Raw genomic sequence first — 12376 nt, forward strand, 5'->3', positions numbered from 1 at the left:
TTCACACTCGAAAACAACAAGCCAGAGAGAGCGAAGATGCTTTCACACTCGCACTATAAGGGCTATCCAAAACCTGTGTTGCTGTCACGGCCAAAGCCCACCAATAATCCTTAATGTTGGATGCATTCCTAAGCGGATTGGAGTCGGGAAGCATCAGACAACGTTTACTGGAAACCCCGGGCCTAAACTTTAATTCCACTCTACAATAATCGAAGACCCTTAGGGCTGCGCTACAACGTGCTAAAGTCCTTGAGAAGGAAAGAGGTGCTGAAGCGGCAACCCCAACGTCCGCCCGCAGCAATGATCCACTGCTGAGCGCCACTAAATCGCAGCGTAGAGGCCGCTACTGAAGATGCTACTTCTGCGGATTGACGCTACAGTGCGACAAGCCGATTGTGCCGACTGCGGAAAGCGAGGGCACTGGGCCAGAGCCTGCCGGACGCCTAGCTCATGCCGTGAGTTGAAGAGAGGGAGGAAGAAACGCACAAGCGCTGCTGATAAGCAGGGGCGCCGCCATGAAACTGCTGTGTTGACTTGGAGAGCCAGCGATTCATCTAACACCTCTTATTCCGAAATCGAGAGCGGAACTGCCAGTGACGAGGCGAGCTCTGATAGATCGCTGCCGCGGGGAGACCCTGTTCTGGCGTCGATGACGATAAACCAAGATGAACCCCAAGGGCTGAAGCATTCCAGAATGAAGGTGGAGACAAACGGGGAGTCTGTTGGCTGTTTGATTCAGGCAGTACTGACAGCTACATCCAACCTACGAGCGCAAGCTCTCTGAACCTTAGCCTGTATCCATCTAAGAGCAAAATTTCTCTGGCTTGTTCTGGACTAAAACGAGACGTTACACGTTGTTGCAGAATAAACCCTGAAAGTACAGGGAAACGAGTACAAAGATTTCAAATGTCACCGGCTCCCCGGTCTAGGCGCTCTGGTGATATTAGGGCTAGATTTCCAGTGCCAAATGAAAAGTATTGTGCTGGCATTTAACGGCCCACTACCATCGATCACGGTACCCGAAGAGGCTGTTTGTGGGTTGTCAACCCTTCTGATTAAACCTCCGTGTCTTTTTACCAATCTAACCCCTGATTGTAAGCCTAAAGTTATAGAGAGTAGGTGTTGTAGCAAAGAAGACAGACTCTATGAAGAATGAAGTTAGTCATTTATTAAGAGAAAAAAAAATCATTGAACCCAGTACAAGTCCTTGGCGCACACAAGTAGTAGTTGTCAAAAAAGGTGCAAAACCTAGAATGGTAATGGACTACAGCCAAACTATAAATAGCTTTACACAACTAGATGCTATGCCCTGCCACGTATCTTGGACATGGTAAACCAGATTGCGCAATACAAAATATACTCCACAATTGATTTGAAATCAGCCTACCATCAGGTGCCCGTTCACAAGGATGGAAGGCAGCTTACTACTTTTCAGGCAGACGGCAGACTATTTCAATTTAAAAGGGTCCCTTTTGGAGTTCCTAATGGTGTTTCTGCTTTCCAAAGAGAAATGGATAAGCTAGTAGACGCTCACAATTTGAAAGCCACCTACCCTTATCTGGACAATGTCACTATATGTGGCAAGGACTTAAATGATCATGATCAGAACTTAGAGAAGTTCCTCCAGGTGGCCAAGGATCTGATCTTGACCCTTAACAATGACAAGTATGTATACCGCACTAAATGCCTGGCTATACTAGGCTACATTGTGAGTAGAGGCGAAATCAGCCCTGACCCAGAAAGAATGAGTCCACTCATGGAGCTGCCCCCGCCTGCGATGTAAAAGTCCCTCAGGGGCTACTTGGGTTTTTTCCTCCTATTACGCTCATTGGGTGCCGAATTACGCTCATAAGCCGTGGCCACTATTTAAATCAATTTATTTTCCCCTGTCTGTAGAAGCCCTCCGTGCTTTTTAACACATCAAACAGGATATAGCCAAGGTGAAAATGTCAGCTATTGATGAGGATTTACCATTCTGATGCGTCCAATTGGCCTTTAGCAGCTACACTAAATCAAGCTGGTAGACCTGTGACCTTTTTCACTCGTACATTACATGGGCCAGAGGTCAAGCAATCTTCTATTGAAAAGAAAGCGCGAACCATTGAGGAATCCATTCACTATTGGAGACAGAAAGAAATTCACATTACTGACTGACCAAAAATCTGTTGCCTTCATATTCAACACTAAATCGAAGAGCAAAATTTAAAACGATAAGTTCATACATTAGCAAATTGAATTTTCTACATGATTATGATATACTCTATCGCCCGGGAAAGTCCGATGACACCCCACCCCCCCCCCCACCCACCCACACACACACACACACACACACACACACACCGACGCTCTTTCTCACATGACCTGTGCAAGTCTGCAGCTGGACCATTTGAAAGGCTTTCGTGATTAATTGTGCCACACAGGGGTCACTAATTTAATCATTATGTTAATTCCCTCAATTTGCCGTACTCACTAGACAACATCAAAACAATTGAATAGTGAGTGTCCAGTCCGTGGGGAGAGTAAACCACGCAATTACAAACCTCCCACTTCTATGCTAATTAAGGTGCCTAGACCCTTCGAACGCCTCAGGATAGATTTTAAAGGACTGCTACCCTCAAACAATAGGAATGTCTTCTTCCTTAATATCATTGATGAGTTCTCTCGTTTCCCTTTCGCTATACAAAGTGCTGATGTTTCTGCTAACACTGAAATTAAATGTCTGGATATGATTTTCAGTATTTCGGTTATCCTATATCTATATCCCATCATAGTGACAGAAGGTCAGCTTTCATGAGTACAGAACTTAGGAAATACCTTCTTGATAGGGGAATCGCAACTAGTCGTACTACAAGCTATAACCCACGAGGTAATGGTCAGGTGGAATGTGGTAACGGTACAATCTGGAAAGCTATCACTCTCGCACTGAAGTCTAAAGGTTTCCCCACCAGCCGCTGGCAAGACATGCTACCAAGAGCATTACGCTCTATTCGTACACTGCTTTGTACAGTTACCAATGTAAGTCCTCACTAGCACGTTTTTATTTTCCCTAGAAAACTGAAGATTGGATCGACCTTGCCGACTTGGCTATCTGAGTACGGAGAAGTCTTATTAAGAAAACATGTTAGCCTCAGCAAATCTGGTCCGCTTGTAGAGCGTGTTCAACTGCTTCATGCTCACATGCAGTATGCTCATGTTGCTTTTCCTGATGGGATAGAGGACACCGTTTCCCTTAAAGACCTGGCTTCACCTGGCCTGCGGTCTGCTAGCCCTTCCACTATTATGACACCCTCACTGCCCTCCCCACCACGAGAAAACCAGTTACTTGATCCATTTACCAAGGAACAATACTCTCCGTGAGAGAATGTTGCCTCCCGCTCTTCACTCCCTTCTACAGGTGTTGCGGAAAGTCGTTCGTTAGGAGATAAAGCTTCACTTCCACCAGTGTCTTTGCCCAGATCTGCTTGTATTTCTAAATCTCCCCAGAGACTGGCTATGACCATTTCTAGTTGTAGACATAATTACCAAGGCTACTTACTGTTATCTCTGTAGTTTGTTTTCTGATATGTGTTCCAATTAATTCTGCTTTTGCATTATCCTTCTGTAACCCTTTACCTCTGAATTTTTTAACCAGCTTGCTTTTTCAGCTTTTGCTTTGGTCATTATAACATTTTATTAAAATCGGTCCATTTTTGTGGGGGGGGGGGGGTGAATGTGATGATATAATGGGGGGTGTATTAGACTGACTGCTTCTCATGTATGGAGTTACTTGCTATTGGCTATTGCTGTAAAAGTGCTCCACCTTATTGGTCTAACTGATGGAGATGCTTTCCCACTCGTCAGTATAGTGGTGGCTAGGAGTCTGTTAATAAAAGCCCTCGTGTCTGGTCCATGTCTATGGTTTTTCAGGAGGGTAGAGAGCTGAGAGGGTAGAGAGCTGGGAGGGAAAAAGGTAGGAGAGCAAGGGGAGAGAGCAGGGATGGACAGAGCAAGATCAAGAGGTGAGGGAGAGAGAGTGAGAATGGTAGAAAAGGGGAAGAGAGAGGGTGGAGAAAGAGGATGGAGGGGAGGGAGATAGAAGAGAGAGGGGAAGAGAGGGGGAAAGGGAGGGGAGAAAGGGTGAGGGGAAGAGAGGAGGTGGGAGAGAGAGTCAGGTAAGGAAGACAAGGGGGAAGATTTGGGGGACAGGGAGGGAATGTGTGGAGGATGACAGTAGAGGGTGAGATGTGGTGGGTGGAGTGAGAAGGGGAGTGAGGAGGAAAGAGCAGAGCAGGAGAGAAGGGAGAGAGAAGGGAGAGGAGAGACAGGTGGCCAAAGAGAGAAAGAGGGAGTGAGAGGGGGAGGGAGTGAGAGGGGGAGAGAGTAGGGAAGAGTGGTGAGGGAGACAGAAGAGGGAGGAGCAAGAGAGGGGAGTGTGAGGGGGAGTGAGTGGGGCTGGGGAGAGTGGAGGTGGAGAAGGAGGAATGTGAGATAGTGGAGGGGAGGGAAAGGAGTGGGAGGGCATGGAGGGATGATAATATTGGGAGTGTGAGGGAGGAGGAGAGAAAGAGTGGTGGCAGAGAGGGGGAGTGAAGAGTGGGGAATGAGGGAAGGAGAGAGGTGGTGAGTGTAGGGAGGGTAATGGGGAGAAAGGGGTACAATTGAGGAAGGGAGTGGGGAGGGTGATAGGGAGAGAAGTGAGGGAGTGATAGGGTGGAGCGAGAAGGGAATGAGTGAATGGAGAGAGGCAGAAAGTGAGAGGATAGAGTAGGAATAGAGGGTAGGAAGCAGGAGAGAGAGGAGGTAGGGTGGGAGGAGTGAGGGGGAGTTAGAAGGGAAGAGAGAAAGTGCAGAGCAGCAGAGAGAGGAGTGAGAGCGATGGTGGGATGGGGAGGGAGGGAGCATGGGGGAGAGAGGTTGGGGAGTGTGAGAAGAGAGAAGGGGAGAGAGGGCAGGTGTCAGAGAGTGTGGTACGAGGTGGGGGAGAGAGGAGAAAGAGTGGTGACAGAGAGAGGAGTGTAGTGGTGGAGAAAGAAGGAGAGTGAGGGGGTAGAGGGAGAGAGGGAAGTATCGGAGAGAGAGGGTACAGTGGGAGGGGTAAAGGAGGGGAGTATGGGTGAGAGTGTGGCAGAGATAGAGGAAGAAAGTGTGGATGGTAGTGGGAGCATGTGGGTAAGAGAGCGAGGAGGGGGGAACAGAGAGGGGAAGGGAGAGGGGGAGTGGAGAGAGCAGAGAGGGAGTGAGATATTGGGGAGAGGAGGGGAGACTGAAGAGGGGGAACAGAGAGGAGTGGGGGAGAAGGGAGTGGAGAGAGCAGAGAGGGAGAGAGATATTGGGGAGAGAGAGTGGAGAGGGTGAGGGGAGAAAGAGGAGAGGGGAAAAAGAGGAGAGGGGAAAGAGAGAAAAGGGAGGGAGAGTTGCCTCGGGGACAATGTTGATTGGAAATGTCACGGATGCACATAGAGAGGACAGTTGAAGGCCGGGTCTCGCATGAACGCTCAAACCGTTCCACGATCAACTGGCCATTTCGAGGTTCCTTTTATTGTCAACTAATTATACATTAAAATGCCATTTACATGAGATACGACAACGTTTTCCTGCTGTAAGGCAAAGTGTCGACATGAACATTCCCCGCGCCCTCAGTAATTGGAGGGAGGGAAGCGGAGTCCTTTCCGGGACATCGAGTGTCCGTGAATTCGCCTCCAGCGCTCCCGCAGCCGCACAGACCACTGACAGCACAAGCTCCAGTTCCAAACCTCAGAGCCTTCGGGGCTGAGGCCCTTCGGGAGCCCTCAGCATCTGATCGAATCTCCGTTCCGAAACCTGGTTCCCATGATCCCGCATCCTGTGCTGGTCTCTGTCTCCAGGTGTTACAATGCTTTGCCACATAGCCTCGGACAGTGGTCCTTGACGACTGACCATTGAAGGTCCAGCCATTATCCCGCGTTCCGGCTGGGCGGGAAGGGGTGGGGGTGGGGAAGAGTGAGGCCACTGATCCCCTCCAGGAGCGGGCGACACAGAGCTGACGCACCTTCTTCCCCTCCCCCCCGCCCACCTCTCAAACAAGTTCAGTGACGGGACTGATGTCACAATGAGGCGATTGGTCACATCCAGCAGCGGAGCTGCGAGGGGAAGCGTCCTGTGCCCACCTGGGTGCTGAGTGCTGAGCGGGGTGAGCAGCTGGCGATTGCGGGGGGGGGGGGGAGGGGGGGCAAGATCCACGCGTTTCCACGGGGCAACCAGGTCTAGGAGCGGGACGAGAAGGGAGAGTCCTCAACATAAGAATGGTTCGCAGTTGGTAGGGAGAAGAGACTGGGAATCCTTGGCATCCAGGAGTACGTCGAGCGAGTGGGGGTGGGTGTGGTGTCTCACGAGGGGTTCAGGCAGGGTGCCAGCAGCTGCAGTGAGGTGGGGATCCAGTTTCCTTCCTAATCCTTTGGCCAACCGGATTCTGGAGAGTTTCCAGGCGAGGCGGATAGGGGTGCTGGCGATTGAAGGGGAAAGGTCCCAAAGGAGTCTGAGGGAAGGTCCTCCGGGCTGAGTTGGCCTTACCGCTGCGTACCAGCCGCTGGTCCCTTCATTCTGCCCTCCCCTTCCCCACCCTACTCGTCCTATGGCAACGTGTAAGATGGATTCGTGCAAGGCCGAGGTTACCTTGGCTGCCCTCACCGATGCGGCCTTCGATAATGACGAGGGGGTGCGCAGGCAAATTGCCCAGTCCCTCTACGACTTGGGCTGCCACAGCCCGGAGCTAGTGCTGGGCTCCTGTCTGGATTTCCTCCTCAAGCACAACCAGCTGCCTCACGGCCACCGGACGGTCATACTGCAGTCCATGCAGCGCATCGTGAAGGACACCATCGGCCTGATCGGCCAGCTACTGGCCAAAAAGATGGTCAGCCTGGCTTTCGAGGAGATGCTCCAGTCGGGCGAGGAGGCCGTGAGCTGGAAGGAGGCGGCAAGCAACTTGCTGGTAGCCCTGGGCTCAAGGTTCAGCGACGAGATCCTGGAGGAGATCCTTCAGAAGCTGCAGCCCGGCGTCCTGCCTCAGTTCTTCGTGGTGCAGACATTGGCCAACCTGTCTGTAGCCAACGCGCCGGGCATCGTGCCTTACCTCCCCACTACCCTGCAGACCATGCTGCCCCTCCTGCCCATGGCCAAGCAGGACAGCATGAAGTGGGTGTTCACCTCGGCCCTGGGACTCTTCAGCAAGAGCATTCTGGAGTACCTCTCCAGCGTGGACAAGGAGGCTAAGCCCGCCCTCAACAAGGACGTCTTCTCCAATGAGATCTACGCCGCCCACAAGATCCTCTTCGGCAACTGGCTGCGGAACAAGGACCCCAAGCTCAGGACGGCCATCGCCGTGGCTCTAAGCTCCATGGTCCACTTGCTTCCAGCCGATCGTCTGGAGGACGAGCTGCCCCGCCTTTTGCCTGGCATCCTGTCCCTGTACAAGAAGCGCTGCGAGCCCTTCTATGTCACCCAGTGTCTCCGCAATGTCCTGGAGAGCGGGTTGGAAATGGGAAGTCAGGTGCCCGAGGCCCAGATGGACAACCTGCTCCCTCATCTCCACCACCAGATCTGCATGCCCCTGGAGCCGGCCAACGAGCTGAGCTGGAAGAACCAGGCCGAGGTGCTGCAGTGTTTCCTCATTCTCGCTCAAGTCTCCATCGACGGGTTCATGAAGTTCTTGCTGCAGAGGCTGGCCAACAGCAACGAGAAGGTGCGCCTGGGCACCTTAGCTGTGCTCAACCACATCGTCAGCATCGGCTTCAAGTCCCTGGAGAGCAAGAAGGCGCTGGTCGTATGCGGAGTGAAGCAGGCGCTACAGGACAACGAAAATAAGGTGAAGAAGGCGCTGGCGCAGGTCATCGGCAGCATGGGCGAGAATGCCTACCTCCAGCTGGAAGGGGGAGCGGCGCTGGTGGAGTTCCTGGTCGAGCAATGCGGCCTGGCGCCAGCCGAGGACCGCTCTTCCCTCGAGCACCCCGAGGTCAGCGATCAGGAGCTGAGACTCCTGTGTGAGGACGTCCTGGACTTTCTGGTCACCCTGGACACCATGGAGGATGTCCTGTGGCCCTTCCTGCTGGAGTTCGTAATTCCTATCCAGCACACCCACGCCCTGGCTACCGTGTGCCGCAGCCTGGAGAAGGTGGGGGCAAAGAAGCGACTGGAGAAGCGCCAGCGCGCCGGACTGAACTACACCGACAGACTGGGCACGTCCAAGCCTCAAACCCTGTTGGCGCGCTTGATGGCCGTCTCCTCTACGCCCTACGCCGGCCACGGGAGGGGTGTAGCCGCCCTGCGGCTGCTGCGGGTGCTGAGCCCTTACATCCACCCACAGGCGGTGAAGCTTTGGGACCAGGAGCTGCCTCAGCTGGCCCAGTTCCTGACCGAGAACGGGGAGGACACCCTGCCCCAGAAACTGTGGGAGGACAAGCTCTTCTTCTTCCTGTCTCGCACCCTAGAGACGGTGGCGGACGAGACGTGGACGTGGCAGCTGAGCGAGGAGATGACCCGACACCTACACGGCTACCACAGCTTCCCCAGGGAGAAGGCGTTCCTCTACAAGTGCGTAGGCATCGTGCTGGGCCAGACCACCAACAAGGACGTGATAAACAACGAGCTGCAGGAGATGTTGCTCAGCGTGCAGCACAGCGAGGCGCTGGAACGGGAGGGTCTGGCCACGGGCATCGGCTTTTGCGCCATGTCCCACCTGGACGACACCCTGGCCAAGCTGGACGATTTCGTCCGCATGGACATCGTAAAGAAGACGGCCAGCTTCTTCAACATCCTGAAAGAGAAGTTGGATGGCGACATGGAGCGGGTGAAGAGCACGCTCATCCTCTGCTACGGATACGTGGCCCTGTACGCGCCCGAGGGGCTCGTTCTACAGCACCTGGAGCTGCGTATCCTGGATCACATCATCAGCCTGTCCAACACCAAGGTGCTGGGCATCAAGGTGGAGAGCAAGGACCTTATGATCAAGCTGACCCTGATCAAGGCGGTCACCCTCATCGCCAAGGCGGTCTACGCCAACAAGGGCAGGCACCAGTTCAAGTTCGGCCGGAGGGAGGAGGTGATGTCCTACATGCAGGACCTGATGGCGGCCGAACCCAGAGCCCAGCTGAAGACGCGGGTGCGCCAGATGGCCATCAATGCCTGCACTCACCTGGTGAGGCTGGAGCCGCGCCTCAACGAGATGGAAGCCTCGGAGCTCGTCCGCAACTGCCTGGAGGCTGTGTTCACCTTCCTGCCGCTCGAAACGGAGAAGAGGAAGGACACCAAGAAGCTGAGGGAGCGAGAGGTGCTCCACGCCGAGACCATCGCCGCTCTCCACGACCTGCTCAAGGAGCTCCTGAGCCAGCACCTCTGCTCCGAGGGCCTGGGCTTCATCTTCAAGCACATCCAGGAGTGGATGGTGTCCATCAAGGACTACGAGAGGGAGAGGGCCGCCAATACCGCACTGGCGCTGCTGACGTTTTACCGGGACAGGTTCAAGGGTATGAACCCAGGAACTTTCCATAACCTGGGAGAGCTAGCGGGCCGCTTCGTGCCTCGCTTCGCCGACCCCGTGCTCTCCGTGCGCTGCACGGCCATGGAGTGCCTGTACGCCCTCCTCACCATCCAGGCGCGCTACCAGGGCTGCGCGGCGGAGCAACCGGAGATCCTGGCCGAGCAGCTCCACGCCGTCAAGGAGCAGCTGCGTAACCCCGATAGCCATCTGCTCTTCCAGATTTGCCACGACATGGCCAAGGTTATCTCGGCCGAGATGCCGGCGGAGCAGCTCCGTTCGCTGCTCTTCACCCTCTTCGAGGGGCTATGCGACCTGCACGCCACCTGCTCCAGCGCTGCGTCTGTGGTCATGAACGCGCTAGTGCGAAAGCACGGCCGGGAGCTGAAAGACCACATCCCCGACATCCTGGAGCAGCTGAAGGCCCGCATGCAGGCCATCTGCTTGGAGCAGGTGCGCTTCTCGGTCGTCCACTTCATCTCCATCCTGACCTCCCAGTGCATGCCCGAGGTGCTGACCTACCTGCTCCGCAGGCCCCTGCCGTACGACAAGTACACAACCGCCATCTGGCAGTCGCTGGCCCGGGAGTTCGGGCTGGCCACTTCCACTCTGGACTGGTTGGTATACAAGCTGGACGATTGCCTTTGGCAGGAGGACGCGAAGGTGAGGAAGCCTCAACGCGCTGGCGCCTCGGAGGCGGTGGCCGTCGTCTACGCTCTGAGGGAGATGCTCTCCAACCCCGAGTGCGTGGAGCCGGTGGTCAGCCTTTATGCGCGGCTCTTCGGCACCTTGCTCCTCTACCTCAGCACCCTGGTCAGCGAGAGGGCGGTGGAGAGGCAGCCCAAGAGCTCTGGGAAGAGGGGGAAGTTGGCGCTACCCAACACCCTGCAGGTCAGCCTCTGGGATGACTCGGTGGAGGCACTGAACCTGGTGCTGGTGAGAGGCCGGACTAAGGAGGTGGCGGCGGCCGTGGAGGAGCAGAAGGCTTGGCAACTGCTGAAGAGCGGGGAGGACCACCCGCTGGGCGTGGCGCTGCTGGCCCGGGAGACGGGCAAGGGCGCTGGCCACCACCTGGAGGGCGTGGTGCGCTTCCTGGAACCTCGCGTGCTCCGAGGTCAGGAGCATCAGAGAATGACGGTGGCCGCTTTCTTCGGCGAGCTCCTGAGCCAGCCCACATCCCAGGAGCTGGGGGTGACCGAGCGCCTGGTCACCAGCTTGCTCAGTGGCCTGAACGATGCTTCCCCCGCAGTCCACTTGCTCTCCCTTCGAGGCCTGGGCAACCTGGCCATCGGTTCGCCTCAGACGGTGCCTCTGTATGCCGACGAGCTGCTGGCAGCGATGGTGGGAGGTCTGGCCCAGAAAGCAGATCTAAACGACTTAATCGTGCTGGAAGCCATGTCCGGCCTATCCAACGTGCTGAGGCAGCTGAGGGAGGCGGACGTTCGGCCCATCCTGAGTGGCGTGATGGCAGCCGTTCTGCCTTACTTCGAGAACGAGAGAGAGAAACTTCGAGCCGCCGCCTTCGCCGCCTTCGGGGACCTCTCGCTGCTGGCCAGAGGGGAATCCCAGGCCGTCTTTGTGGAGAACGTCCACCACAGCCTAGTGAGCCTCCTGCTGCACCTCAACGACCGCAGTCTCGAGGTCATCGACGCCTGCAAGACGGCGTTGCACCTGCTCGGCCCTCGCCTGGGTTCCGACCGCATCTGCGCCGTCTTCCAGACCGAGCTGCTGGAGGAGGCCAGCGGCCGCTATTGGGACTTCATCAGGCAGCTGGCCAAGCTGATCGTGGGCGACTACCCGGACAAGATCGGCATGTACCTCGCTACCACCATGTCTTTCTTCAAGAGCATGTTGCCGGAGATCAGGGGCAATGCGGTGGTTCTGGCCGGGTTTCTGTTGCACAACCTGCCCGCCGACTACGTGGAAGGAGCGACCGACGACAACGTCTGCGTCGCTATCATCATGATGCTCCATGATGTCTCGCCTTGTGTCCGCATCAAAGCGGCCAAGGTTTTGGGGCTTCAGCGCGCCCTGTAACCCCCTGACCGGCCCAGGCACAGGAGCATGGCGGCACTGGATTCGTGAACAAGGTGGAATTAATAAAGAAATGGGTCAAAGATCCTGGTTTTCTGCTTGTCTCATTAATTGAGGGAGGATGTACCTGTTTTGGAGGGGGAGCAGCGGAGGTTCAGCGGGTTCATTCCCGAGTTGCTGGGGTTTGCCTATGAGGAGATAGAGTTATCCGAGACTGCAATCTCTGGAATTTTGAAGAATAGAGGAGATCATACAGAATCGTGTTAAATTATGAAAGGCAAAGATAAGATTGAGGTAGGTAAGTTGTTTCCACTTGTAGGTGAAACTAGAACTAGGGGACGTAGCCTCAAGATCCAGGGGTAGGAGATGAGGAACTGCTTTTTCCAGAAGGTAGGGAATCTATGGAATTTGCTGCCCATTGAAGCAGTGGAGGGACCTCAGTAAATATATTTAAGACAAGGATGGGTAGATGTTTACAAGGTAGGGGAAATTAAAGGGATATAGGAAAGGGCAGGTCAGTGGAGGTGAACCTATCATCAGATCAGCCATGATCACATTGAATGGGGGAGTAGGCTTGACGGGCCGGATGGCCGACTCCTGCTCCCTTTTCTTATGTTGACTCTGGTGGTGTCCTTGCCCCTGATGCATCCATGGCGGAGGTGTTGGGGCTGATGACCCAGGACTGCAGTGTCCTGGTTGGGAGAAGGAGTTCGCCATCCATCAAAGGGGAGTGGAGTGGATGTGGGAAAGAGGAGGGCCTGCCAGGATTTTGGGATAGGAGAAGGCAGTACCCTCACCATTCCCTAGCTAAAGATAGGGCTGAGGGGGTTGATCCTGATTCATATGGAGGATATT

General features: G+C 54.8%; 1 pseudogene; it reads left to right on the plus strand.

Moving 5' to 3' along the window:
* Positions 1-6169: 6169 nt before the first annotated feature.
* On the plus strand, positions 6170-11606 carry LOC138740745 (maestro heat-like repeat-containing protein family member 1 pseudogene; annotated as a pseudogene).
* The last annotated feature ends 770 nt before the right edge of the window (positions 11607-12376 follow it).

Source organism: Narcine bancroftii, chromosome 8 (genome assembly GCF_036971445.1).
Source record: "Narcine bancroftii isolate sNarBan1 chromosome 8, sNarBan1.hap1, whole genome shotgun sequence".
Taxonomy (NCBI): domain Eukaryota; kingdom Metazoa; phylum Chordata; class Chondrichthyes; order Torpediniformes; family Narcinidae; genus Narcine; species Narcine bancroftii.